Below are 14,043 nucleotides of genomic sequence, written 5' to 3'. Positions count from 1 at the left end.
AAACAATTAGTTAGAGAGTTTTTCCCAAGGTATGGGTTGCCCCGTGTCATCTACTCAGATAACGGCCAACCTTTTTCCTCTGAACTCATGAAGCAAGTGTCTCTTCTGTTAGGGTACACTTGGAAGTTTCACTGTGTAAGACATCCTCAGGCAGCAGGTCTAGTAGAAAGACACAACCAAACCTTGAAGACAAAATTGGCCAAGATATGCACTGACAAAGGCGTGGACTGGATGGTAGCCTTACCGGTTGCCCTCTTCTACATGCGTATGGTAGCCCATTCCAGAACTGGCTTATCTCCATATGAAGTGGTCTTTGGCAGACCACCAAATATGTGGGGTACGCCAAGGCCTAAAAGAATAGCTGAAGTTGACAGTACTATGCTGACTGACTACCTGGCTTCCTTGATGTCTGCACTCCAATCTTGTCGTTCTCAGGTTGCTGCCACCTTCCCTGACAAAACCAACCCGGAAGAACACGCCATCCGACCCGGGGACTGGGTCCTCGTGAGGAACTTCGACCGGACTAGTCCCCTCCAGCCCAGGTGGAAGAAGCCAAGACTCGTACTACTAACAACACGGACAGCAGTGAAGGTCGAGGGCAGGAAGGGCTGGCTCCACGCAAGCCACTGCCAGAAACATTTTGGACAAAAAGACACTGTTGCTGATGGCCCTGCCAATCCCACTGACATTGTGACTGAACAATCTTTATTGCCTTTGGAACTAACCCCACAACAGGACTACAAATCAAAGTTAAGGTCTGCCATTCGGACTCTGGCTGATTAAGTCCATTGGGCGTCGGTCCAGTGGTGAAGCGGTTGGAGCATGAGAATGGATTTTAACACCTTGACTATGTGGGAGGAAAAAAAAGGAACTCTAGAAAGAGACATAATGGTCCTACTATATGTTTAACAGTATTATTGTTCCTCATGGCAGTTATGACGTGTCTTGGTTGGATCCTCCACACTGTTTTTCCTCCAACACAACACACCTCTCATACACCCAAGAGCACTCAGGAACACACTCATCACGACCTACCCCCTCATGAACAAGCCCATAGACTAGCCTTGCGAAACAATACCTTCATACAGATGCTACACCACACTCAGCAGGCCAGTAATAGCACCAATTGTTGGATATGTGGCCGCATCCCACCTCATCAGAAAAAGGGAGGGATGCCTCTTTTTTCCCTTCCCATTCTCTTATAATGGAACTTGTGAAGCCTGGTTCGCCCTAATAACAGCTGACGATACTACCCCCACCTCAATTCATGCAAGAATGGGTGGCCTTGGGGGGATTTAAACAAGGTACTCAATACTGCCTGTTACCCAAATAAGGAGGGAGATCCTCAGGTGACAGGTACAGTCCTAGAAAGTGAAGAATACAAGCAAGGGAACATGACCATGTCCTACAAGATGTTAAATACCAAACCTAAAAAGAATGCTGGTCCCCCTTCCATCTCGGTCTCACCAGTAAAAGGACACCTGTGCATCCAGAAAAATGGCTCTGTTCCATTAGGACACAGTGACTGTCATACCACTATAAGTTTTGAAGACAGAGGAAAGTCCTCATTTCTAGCATCTCGCCATACTTATTTCATCTGTGGCCGATGTGCAGCTGCCCTTGAACTGGGGGGGAACTTGCTATATAGCATTTTTGTTACCCCCTGTCTTTGTGGCACCATCCACTTACCACCGAGACCTCCTAGTGCCCCATGTCAGACATAAAAGAACGATCAATACCTCCTTGGTTCACCAAATGGAAACCTCATGGGAACAGTATGCAGATTTTAACAAAGGGTTCTTCTTCTTTGTTGGCCCTGTACAGAACAGTAAGCTTATACGCAGGTTGACAAGGACCTTAGAGGCTGTTTTAAACCAGACGGCGTCTGCCCTGGGGAGCTTAACCCAGGAGCAGTCTGCCATACGATTGGTTACTCTCCAAAATCGCCTTGTCCTTGACATCATTTTGGCCGACAGAGGCGGTGCCTGTAAAATTATAGGCTCTAGCTGCTGTATATTTATTCCTGATAATTCCCCATCTGTATACACGGCCATAACAAAATTACACAAGATAGCCGTATGTTTATATCAAGAACCTGGCACTTGGACGTGGTCTGACTGGTTCTGGAAGATAATATCGTCCTGGGGATGGCAACTGCTGTCAGCAGCAGGTATAATATTCCTGATAATAACTGGATGCTGCCTTTGCATCCAATGTGGCCCTGCCCTGTGTGGTCTATGCGCTGCAAAATGCATTCCTAAACCACTTGTCCAGCAGAGAGAAAGGGAAAGAATCATGTTACAAGAATGTATAAATGATCTCATGCAAATTGAGATATAATGTAGGTACACTCTGGGGCAAGGAGGGAATGTGGAAATAAAATTGACAATTGTGCCCCATCATTTCACTGTTTCTGCCCGACAGCCATTTTTCTCATTCAGACAAGAACCCATTTTGTGTGTATCCTCCATTTTGTCTTCAGACCCACAAGCAAGACACCCTGCCTCTGGCACCCCCTTCATTGACCACACATTTCTGTGGTTCTGCCAATTCTGGGAACCAGCAGCAGATAGTTCCTGTTCTTAACTGTAAGACACCCTGCACCTGTCATCTTAGTTCATTGACCACCCCTTCCTGTGCTTCAGCCAATTCCCAGAACCAGCAGATAGTTCATGTTTTAAGAAATAGTTACTGCAAGCCAGAAAGCAGATGGTCTCTGTTTTACACAAGATAGTTCCTCTTTTTGACTCTTGTGGTTCAGCCAATTCCCAGAACCAGCAGGATAGCTACAGTTTTACACAAGATGATTCCTGTTCTTGACATGAAGCACGAGCACAAACCCCAAATGAGGAAGCCTCCCCCTTCCAACTGTCAGACTATTTCACATCGCAAGTCCCCTCACGAAGCGTAAGACACGCCCCCATTTCTTCACACTCTGCTCCTCTTGCTGATCTTTGTTCCTCTATCTGCCACGACCTGTTTGTTCCTCTATTTTGCCTCGTGACCAAGACTGTATAAAATGTTCTGCTGTTAAAAATAAAACCCCCACTTCAAGAGAGGGACTTGAGAGATTGCTCCTGTGCCCGCTTGGTGCTGGAAGCGCTCCCCTTAACTCCAGTTATTGGTCTCCTCCTCCTTCATTTGAACACCACGGACTCCTCGCTTTGCATTGACAAGAAATCATGATTTATTAAGCATAGAAATTCAGAAATGAGGTAATAAGTAAATTTAATTTACCACACACCCACCCTTTGACACATCCATCCATCCTTCATCCATCCACCCGTTCATCCTTCCATCCATATATCCTTAATCCATCCTCCCTTTCATCCTTCCATCCATCCATCCTTCATCCATCCACCCTTTCATGCATCCATTCATCTATCATTCATGCACCCACCCTTTCACACATCCATCCATCCATCCTTTCATCCATCATTCATCTAATTACCCTTTCACACATCCATCACCCTTATCCATACACCCTTGCATCCTTCCATCCATCCTTCATTCATCCACCCTTTCACCTTTCCATGTTTACATACATCCTTCATCCATCCACCCTTCCATCCTTCCATCCATCCATCCATCCATCCATCATATCCAGCTTTTCACACATCCATCTATCCATCTATCATTCATCCACTCTGCATCTGTCATCTGTAAACTTCCATATCCAGCATCATCTGTCACTCTCAAGCACTTGCTCTCACTCTTTTTGTAATGGCGATCCAAAGGAAGATATTTAGACACTGCTGAGAAGAGTAAAAGAAGTAGCTAGGCTCTGTTTGAACTGCCGCCAATCGGGCCACTACACTACAGATCTGTAACAACATCAATTAAACACTATGCCCAGCAAAGCACATGGGTACATAGCCCAAAATACTTTGGAAATTTAACCCTATATGCCTAAGAAAAACCTTAGGCCAAACAAAACAAACGAGGACATTTAAACCAGATTCAGCCAAAATATGCAGGGTGCTGAACGACCCATGTAAGTTAGAAACACTATGTCCAGGAAAGCACATAGCCAAGTCAGAAGATGCAGGGTGCTGAACGAGCCTGCAACTGGAAAAGTAACTGCACACATTCTAAATTTTTTAGTACTGCACTTTACTGTACAAAGGTGACTTACCAAACACATTAACTTACCAAATGCTTTTATCACAATGGTTATCGAAATGCAGAAAAACTCAGAATGTGATTCTACACAACTAAACTACTCCTTGCAATTTACAACAATAAACACATTACTCTTATTAAAAACAAAATGCACCACATACATCCCCTTACAAGTTAACAACTCACCTTTCAAATTGATTTGTAGATTAAGAAGAATATCAGTCACACAGCAGATATTCTTCTTCAGAATCTCTGTATTTCACTGTTCTTAAGAAAACCAGAAAATGGCAAGGTTTCAGACATGGCCATATGCAAATCAGCCTTGACCCTGTGCCTCATGGGAACAGTCCAGCCCGAACTGCCAAGCCATGTCTTTCCTGGACCGGAATCAAGCATCCTAGGACCGGTTTCTGGCTATCAGCCGTCTTCAGCCAGGATAGCTTGGCTCCAGTGGTGTGGAGAGCATGGGACTCAAGTCTGAGCATACCCATCCAACTCGGGGTGACAAATGCAAAACAAAAGTTGATGGACAGAATGCAGAACAATGTCATACATTCACTCCAGTACAGAGATCTGGGCCTAAATCCATTGTTTTGTTGCACTGCACACCCCCTAGTTCAGACATGGCCATTTGCAAATCAGCCTTGACCCTGTGCCTCATGGAGACAGTCCAGCCCGAACTGCCAAGCCATGTCTTTCCTGGACCAGAATCAAGCATCCATTCCGGTCCAGGAAAGACATGGCTTGGAAGTTCGGGCTGGACTGTTCCCATGAGGCACAGGGTCAAGGCTGATTTGCATAGGACCATGTCTGAACTGGGGTGGTGTGGAATTCCGATCCAGGAAAGACATGGCTTGGCAGTTCGGGCTGGAATGTTCCCATGAGGCACAGGGTCAAGGCTGATTTGCATATAGCCATGTCTGAACTTCCTTTTGATCTTACAGGTAGTGTTTCACAAATTGATGACCAGTGATATCTCAAATGACATCACTGACTACATCATCCACAGAATCTCTGATGCACCCACGCACACCCCAATATAACCTTTCATACACCCACTCCAACTTCCACACTAGTGTTCTCAAAACCATTGACATACCCATACCTATATTTACACACTGAGTCACTGATTTCTAGAACTACACACACATCCACGCAGTCCCCCATGCAGCCACACATACACCAGCTCACTCACTAATACAGCCACTAAAGTGCCCAGAATGCACCCCAATAGAAATTGCCTGACCGTGCACCAATCTGCAAGAACAATAATCGGCGAGGTCATGGTGTAGTCCCTTTCATAATGACAAGGACTCATAAATGGTCTTGTGAGATCCTGCGAGATATCCTCACCATCAGTATGCAATCTCTCTTTTATTTTTGACTCTTTCCCACATCACAGTTTTTATCAAATCAATTTGCTTTATGCAATTATGATGGATTTCCTGTGAACAGAGTGGAGCCCTGTCCTTTTGGTTGGATGCCTCTCAACACTATACAATGCATTTTCTTGCATTTCTTCAATCCGTTGCTCAACAAGTGTTTGAGGCCAAACAGCCTTCTGCAACACAATATTCTTATATGGCAAGCACTCCCTTAGAGATGCATTGAGGTACTTGCAGTGAGATCCACAATATGACATTTCAAAAGACAATCCCTGACATACAGTTTAAGTCCTGTGGCACAGTGAGAACGGTACCCATATCAGGGCATACGCATCACTCTTAGAACATCTACTGCAACACATACAAGATGATGGAAAGAATGCCTTGACAGCCAATGGCGATCCCTGTGAGCTACATCTCAGTCCGTCATTTTTTAGCCCACTATTCTACTTTAGACAGATACCAGATATATATATACAAGTCAAGGTCTTACTCCAAACAGAACAGTTCAGCCAAAATTGTCAAGCTAACTCTCCTGCATCCCCACCAACCTTTTCCACTTTTTCTGGAGAGGGAGATAGGGTGGGGGAAAGGGTGACTACTATCTTTGCTCTCCTTTTTTTCTTGTCTCATCTTGCTTCGATATATTTTTTCTTGTCTCATTTGGTCATTGTTTATTTTTGTTTCTTTTTTTCATGGGGCACATACTAATGTTCTTAACCATATATTTTATCGCAACTATTATGGTTTTATCATGTTAACATATGTAGCCAATTGGGCTCCTGTGGACATCAGTGGTAAAAATCATCACCCAATAACTATTAGTTAAATTTATGTGAGTTTTACTGTCAGACATTCCATTCTGTTAATGTTTTTTCTTCACTATTTGCTGCATACATTTTTCATTTACAATACTTCTCGCCACGGATTAGGAAAATATTTCGCAAATCACTTGCTTTCCTCATTTTGGTAGTATTTAGCTGAAATGTACCCAATTGATGATGATGGATGGGGCAAGTGCAGTTCGATGGTACAGGTGAGTCAAGTAGGTCTGTCGAGAGGCTAAGACAAGTCAGTGGATGTATACTGTATAGTTTAATATTTTGTGTTAATTAGGTCTGGGCAAAATTTTAATTATGACATTGTGATTAGCAAAATTTCGGGAATTTTGTATTACACTTGTTACTTAAATTCCCGAAAATCCATTGCACTACTTTTCATAATTACGTGCGATTAGAAGTAAATATTTACAGTGAACACACAATTCACAGTAAAAATATACTGTAAACTCACAGGAACCACACAATGGGAGCAGCTGCTGTTAGACTTTGTTAAAGGCATCCTTGCCCCAAACACTGGCAGGAGGATGTGGTTCATGACTAATAGGTGAGAAACATGTCGACCATCTAGGAGTAGAGCGCTTTTCCGACACATTGTAGCCAGATTGTCACCTCTCCTATATTCTTATTTTAACCAGGCTGGGATCCTTCCAGAATAAAGTTTATTTAGAGGATTCATTACCCTGTTTTATCCTGCACATTCACCATTACATCTACACATACTTTGCACCTTACACCCACAGCACCCAAACGGCAAGGAACAAAAGATCTCTGAAAAAGAGACCCTTTATGGGTGCCCTTCAGGTATTGCAGCGCCGACCCGACGAGGAGCAGGCCCATATGATGAAGCATGACACCAACTTGCTGGGTGTGTGAGGGCCCTAGTTCTGAAAGGAGAAACTCCCTCCTCCTTGGAGGACAACTGATCAACCTATAATCATGCACACTCTCCTACTGTGTTCTATGACCCACTGAGGAACTTTGTACTCAATTTTTGTAGTATATTGCGGGGATGCTTCACTTCACAGGCTCTATGCTGTACATTATTACATTTACAGAAAAAAACAAAGGTTAAAGGTATGTTATAGTTCAGTAAATATGTAAATTCAAAATAAATATTTTAAGCTTATGAAACCACTGAAATTCAACAGTTAAAGGGGCTGAGTACAACTTTTGCTGTGACGGAGTGGAGTGGCACACTCCCGCCCCGCTCCCACAACGCCAAAAATCAACCGCCACCCGCCCACCAGATTAGCAGTTTTCTGCTGGTCTTTGAAAAAGGCAATGCACTGAGAACACCAAAGCAAGTTCCTGCATGGCATGGACTGTTTAGTCCATGCTGTGCATGAACTGGGAATGCATGCACACAGAGGGACACACCAAGTGCCCCCCTGCAGGCATCCCAGTGTTCAGGGGAAACAGTTTCCCAACAGCCAGTCTTTTCATGGTAGGCTCATCCCATGTAAAGGCAGGGGGTGGGGAAACTCTGAATATGTTTGGCGGTGCCACAGCAGCACTGCCAACCATATTGCTTTTCCTGACTGCAATGGCACCGCCAGGTAACGCGGTTCTCTGGCAGTTACGGCGCTACCAAAGGGGTCCAACCGCCATACATGTAATACCGCGGTGAGACCACTGGTGCAGCAATCCCCACACTCATAATCAGGCACATAGCTTTCTTAAATAACTAGTGCTCTTGAGTAACTATAACTTGTGCCCTTCCCATGCAACGTATCTTTATTAAAGATGTCATTTCAGATGTCATTAGGAATGTTAAAAAATTGGCTTTGAATATGGCAGGAGTGATGTAATACATGGAGATACAAACAGTGCATGGTGAAAGCATGCCCTGCATGCTTGCCACTGAAGAGAAATTCAAATAATTTCCTTTGAATAATCCCATGTTGCAATATTTTGTATAAAGAAAATCATGAACTAAATTTAAATAAATATATATAACGAATCAAAAGAAATGGGCTAATTCACAAAACCACTCATGAGTAATGGAAGCAGTCAAACAGAAGTAGCCTATTAACCTTTGTTTGTTTTCAGTGAATTTCTAGGTTTTTTGTGTGCAAATTAAGATATTATTACCATACTTAAATGTCACTTTAACTGTTGTTTTTTTCAATGACTTTCTGAGGTTTTTTTTAACATAAAGTGACAATATAAAAGCTGTCAGTCAGTCAGTCAAAATACTTTATTTTCGATAAATTAATATCATAAAAAGACATAGGCAAAAATACAATCTTATACAAACAACAACACATAATTATACATGATCAGATCTTAATTAATTTACATTCTCTAGTTTTAAACAAAAGGAGAAAGATAAGCCACACATTATCCTATAACAGACTCAAATTTTTTAAAAAGTATTAAAAAGAGGTCAGTAAGTTAAAACCATATATACATATTGCATTTCAGGATATTAATTCTTGTTGTAAAACATTTTCCTGTGACCAGTATTTGATTTCATCACTTATGGGGTCATATTTGTTGTATTATCGGGCAACATCCTTTTCTTGATCCCAACAGCCCCTACTAGAAAACTCGCAACATGGAACATAATCCTGGGGGTCTGTAATAACTGTAGGAACAGGAGCGCTGGCCTAACCTGCATAAAACCTGCCTCCTTTAAGATAGGGATCAAGTATTTCCTTCTTGGTGCTGTGTAGTGATCACAGAACATTAAGAAATGTAGAGTGTTCTGGATTGAAAAGTTGTCACAGGTACACGGCATAGCATTTTCGGGAGTACTCCAAGTTGAGAAATGTCCGAGAGTTAAATGTATCAAATTGAACCGAAAACGCGTCAAAAGAAAGCGATGAAAAGGTTGATTTACAGTAATTAAGTATGATTCTGGTCCAGCATGAGTGCTCAGAATAATACTGGTCCGCACTGTTGGTTTTTCGAGCTCTACTTGTTCCCTTTCCAACCTTAAAGCTTCTCCCATCAGGCCTTTAATAAGTTCAATATCTTTAACAGTTATAGAGGCCGGGGAAGAAAAGAGATCTGGTCTCCCCACTTTAACAAGACAGTTCTTAATGTAGGCTAGCCACTGGATTTTATTTACTCTGTCCAGTTGCAAGCAGTCTTTTAGAATAATAGATTAAGGGGAATTTCTTGGTTCAGCCATGTCTTTAACCAAGCCAGAACAGGAGCCACTTTGATCAGGTCTGAAATATAACCTAAACCAAGTTCAGTGTGAACTATATATGTTGAGGAGGACTGTGGTACAGAGAGAACGGCTCTTAAGAATTTGTTCTCAGTAATCTGTAAATTTTCCATGGAACAATAGCCCCATATAGCGCTTCCATATGTAGCAACGGCAAGACATTTAGCTTTATAAATTTTTAAAAGAGTTGCTACTGGCCTTGCTCCCAGTTTTTTTTTTAAAAGCCCTGCAATACAGAAGAAGATCTGGCAAGGGAGATGTTCCTATTTTTTATCTGGGGGCCCCATGTGCCTCTGTCATCAAAAGTGATACCTAGATAAGGGAAAGTGGCAACCCTACAAAGTTCTTGTTTGCCACAAGTAAATGTTTTTGTGAGCTTATTTTTTGTACTCTTACCCAGTATCATTATTTGAGACTTTTTTACATTAATTTTTAGGTCCAATGATCCCATGAAGTCCTCAAAGGCATCTAGGAGTCTTTGGAGACCGACACCAGGACGGCGTCATCCGCGTATAGGAGAACCGGGATTCCCAGTTCTCCTATACGTGGGATGTCAATGGATGCCTCTCTAAGTGCTGGTTCCAGGGCATTTATGTAGACTGTAAATAAAAGAGGGGCCAAAATACACCCCTGCCTAACCCCCCTTTCTGATTTAAAGTGGCTCGTGCAACGCCCCTCCTGGGTAACTCTGACCGAGGCTATTAGGTCAGTGTGTAAATCTGCTAAAAGGCAAACAAGTGCCCTATCTAATCCTATGTCAAGCAGAATTCTCCATAATTTAGCGCGGTTTACCAGATCAAAGGCTGATGAGAGATCCATGAAACCTAAGTACATGGACCCCTCTTTAGCCCTTGTATACTTTTCTACCAACAAGTGCAAATTAAGGCCTTGATCAATTGTGCTCCTTTTTGATCTAAAGCCATACTGAACGTTTGATAGGACCCTATTTTCTATTAACCAATCATTCAGTTTTGATAAAATAACCCGGCCCAGTATTTTCACCGATGAATCTATCAATGAAATGGGTCTGTAACAGGATGGGTCTTGCCTGTTACCTTTTTTAAAGACCGGTATAATGATGGATTTTTTCCAGGAATCCAGGATTTTATCAGATGAAAGAGCATTAAAAACATTACATAAGACCTTAGACCACTTTTAAAGACATCCCCTGGTACCCCATCGGGACCCGGTGACTTATTTTTTAAGGTCAGATCTATCGCCTTTTCCACTTCTGTGGCAACAAAAATGATGGCATCCACAGGGGTAAATGGTGTGATTTCCTCAGCTTCTGTGATAGGAATAGAAGTGGTGGCACTGCTAGCTTCCGAGTAAATTTGGCTAAAATGTTCAATCCAGCCCTCATCTGGAATATTTGCCTCTAGGGGGGTATTAACTTCATCCAAAAAGAGTGGCTGGTTTATAATTTTCCAAAAAAGGCCACTATCTTTTAAAGTTTCTGGTTCAAGAAGTTGGGCCAAAGCGTTGTCTTTTAGGACCCTCTTCCTTTCCATGATAGTTTTTTTATAAGCAATCCTAGCATTAGCGATATCTGCGCGGTTCTTAGGGATGGCTTTCAGAGTTTTTAATAGCATGCCATGCGCTTTTGAGCATTTCCTATCAAACCATCTTTTTCCCTGTAGCGGGGGCTGCCTCGATTTATTCTGCAGACTTTGGTTAATTTCAATACAGATATTATCAAATGCTGCTATAACATCCTTACATTCTATTCTATTCGCTAAGCATATTGCAACTTCATCCTCCACTTTGGACAAGACCTCTTGAAGAAAAGTTTCAGGGACTATTTTTGTCCATTTCAGCCTACGGTGTTGATCTTTTACCATAACATTTTGTCCCCCTCTAACTTTTACTGATTTTAAAGAAATTAAATCCGAATGCATCATTTCAATTAAAACAGAGTTATGATCGCTAAAAACTGACACCTCTGTATAGTATTTTGTCACATTATTTAACAAATAAGAAGACACAAAAATATAATCTATAATAGTGCCCACGTCTTTACCCTTGAAAGTAGGGGACCTATCTTTCCCATCCCCACATCCTGATTCATGTAGGTTCCATCTTGCAAGAAATGGTTCGAGGAGCTCTCCTCGCCTAGTATGTTCCAGATGGACAGGTGTGGAGAGGGGGGGGACCATCAGCATCATGAATAATGCAGGGTAGTCCCCTAGTAATATCAATTCAAAGGCATTTACATTAGTACTGTACGTTGACAAAAATGTATCCAATAGTTCCAAGTTTTGACTGGTATGCTCATTTGCCTGTGAATTATAAAAATTAACAAACATAACCTTGGTTTTATCCTGAATAGATAATTCAACAATCAGACAGTTTTCCGAGCCCGAAGAACATTGAGTTAATGTTCCTTTTATGTCCAATTTGAAAAGGGTTAACAGACCCCCCTTAGATCTTCCTGCCACACTACTACTGGCTGGGTTGAAAAAATGGCAAAATCCATCCAAAGAAAAACGATTTGTTTGGTCCCAAGTCTCTTGTAGGGCAATGATATCATAGGATTTTAATGTCTGCAGCCAATCGTCATTCCCAATTTTGTTCTTCAAGCCAGCAATGTTCCAAGTAGCAATTTTAAAAAACAGAGTTAATGTCTGACTAGAATTCTCTGGGACAACAGGCAGTCAATCGTTTTCCTCTAATGATGACAGGGCAGAAAAACGATTATAGAGAGGTAAACTATGATCAAACGGCCTGTTTGCCACCTGATAACAGTAAGAGTCCGCTGTAATGTGTTGCAGGGGTACATTTAAAGGAGCATTCGACCCACAACCAATCATTCCCCTCCCATGCCCATGTGCAAGATACCTTTGGTTATGAGGCACTCGATGTTGGGAGTTGTCCAGATGATTATAGAAAAAATCAAGAGGTCTAGCACATACTGAGTTATCAAGGTTTGGTAGGGAGGCAGATCTAAGGAGGACAGTTGCAACATGTTGCGGATGTTTAAAATGTATAATAATACAGTCCCCACTTGTATTTTTCCTACCATTGCCAATCCAACTGACTCTGCGTGTAGATATTATATCGTTCGAAAAGGCATACGGAAAGCCACAGTTCCTATTCAACCAAGCAAGGGTTTTATTTTTTAAGGCTGCATGTGTTTCTAGCCTAGGGTCTACTAGGCAGGAGTCAACCTCAGGTACATTGGTTAAAACCACCGTGTATGGAACACACTCCGGTGGGAGGTTAACAGAGTTCTTCCTCCTGATCCTACTTCGCCCGGCCGTATCTCCCCCTGCTAGGTTATTTTGGGTACCATTTAGTGCTACTTGGGGTTGTGCTGGTGTTTGTACTATAGGTGTTGCCACTATTAGGGGGTTTGCAGTTGAGATGTTCGGTGCATGTACAACTGTGGGCGCCTGAGCAGTAACCCCTAGGCCATTATCCCTAGGGCTAACTGATACTAGGCCAACAGGTCCCTCTGCAATAATACCCGAATGACCTTGTAGGCCAGTTTGAGAACTCATCTGAGTAGGGAGCACGGTCATGTGGGAATCTATAAGACTACTAAGTCTAGAGACCTCACTGGCAACTAAATCTATCTTTTCCTCCAGGGGTCTAATCAATGCCTTTAGTTTAGTCTCCATAATGGAAACCAAGAGTTCAATGTGGGCTGGATGTAAAGTGCTCCCACCCACTGAATTTGCAGGCTCGGGGCTATCTTCCCTACTCTGTGGTGTTGGGCCTGTCTTTTTAGTCTTCCTACCCACCACCCTTTTGACAGGTGCCTTCCTGCAAGCACGCACTATCCTCTGTACAGGTGTTTGAGGTGGAGAGGGCCTTGGGGAGGGTGATGATCTCTGACTAGGGGTAGTTTCAGTTACAATTTCCCACTCCTCTGTTGGCGTTATAATGGAATCGTCATTAATTATGTCATCATTATTTGCAGCGGGCAAACCACTGTCTATATTAGGCAACAGTATGGAAGGTGCACTCAGCTTTACAGGTGAACTATCTGGACTACCCCTCCCTAGTGATAATCTCCTGTCTTTATTAATTTTGCTTACAACCTTAACAAGATAATTATCCATTGTCCGCACCTCAGGTAGCAAGAGTCAAGCCTGATTGTGGTAGAAAGAACTATCAGGACAATAAGACCAAGTTATTAAAACAAAACATAAATCAATGATTAAAAAAGTAGGGCTTACTCTATGTCCATAGACCAAATACAATGAGCCAAAGTCCGTGGCCCAGCCCAGCCTCTGACGGCCTCTGACGGCCGCAGACGGCCCCGCCCTTGTCCCGGGCTTCTCCCGGGCGCGCCCGCGCGCGTCCCGCGGGACGAAGGAGCCGGTGTTCCTTTATGCCCCCAGGCACTTCCTGGTTTCGAGGGCGTCGGCGGCTTCCTTGCCGCAAGGGGCTGCTGGGAGTTGTGGTTTCATCGTGACCCGGCGGAGCCAAGCCCGGCCAGGCCACCAGCAGAGCAAAGCCCGGCCCTCCTCTGACCACAAGGATGATGCCGCCCAGCACAAGCGCACAGCGGAGC

The sequence above is a fragment of the Lissotriton vulgaris genome, chromosome 4_1, assembly GCF_964263255.1.
Source record: "Lissotriton vulgaris chromosome 4_1, aLisVul1.2, whole genome shotgun sequence".
Taxonomy (NCBI): domain Eukaryota; kingdom Metazoa; phylum Chordata; class Amphibia; order Caudata; family Salamandridae; genus Lissotriton; species Lissotriton vulgaris.
The sequence above is the reverse complement of the archived record's forward strand: the minus strand, read 5'-3'. Positions refer to the sequence as shown.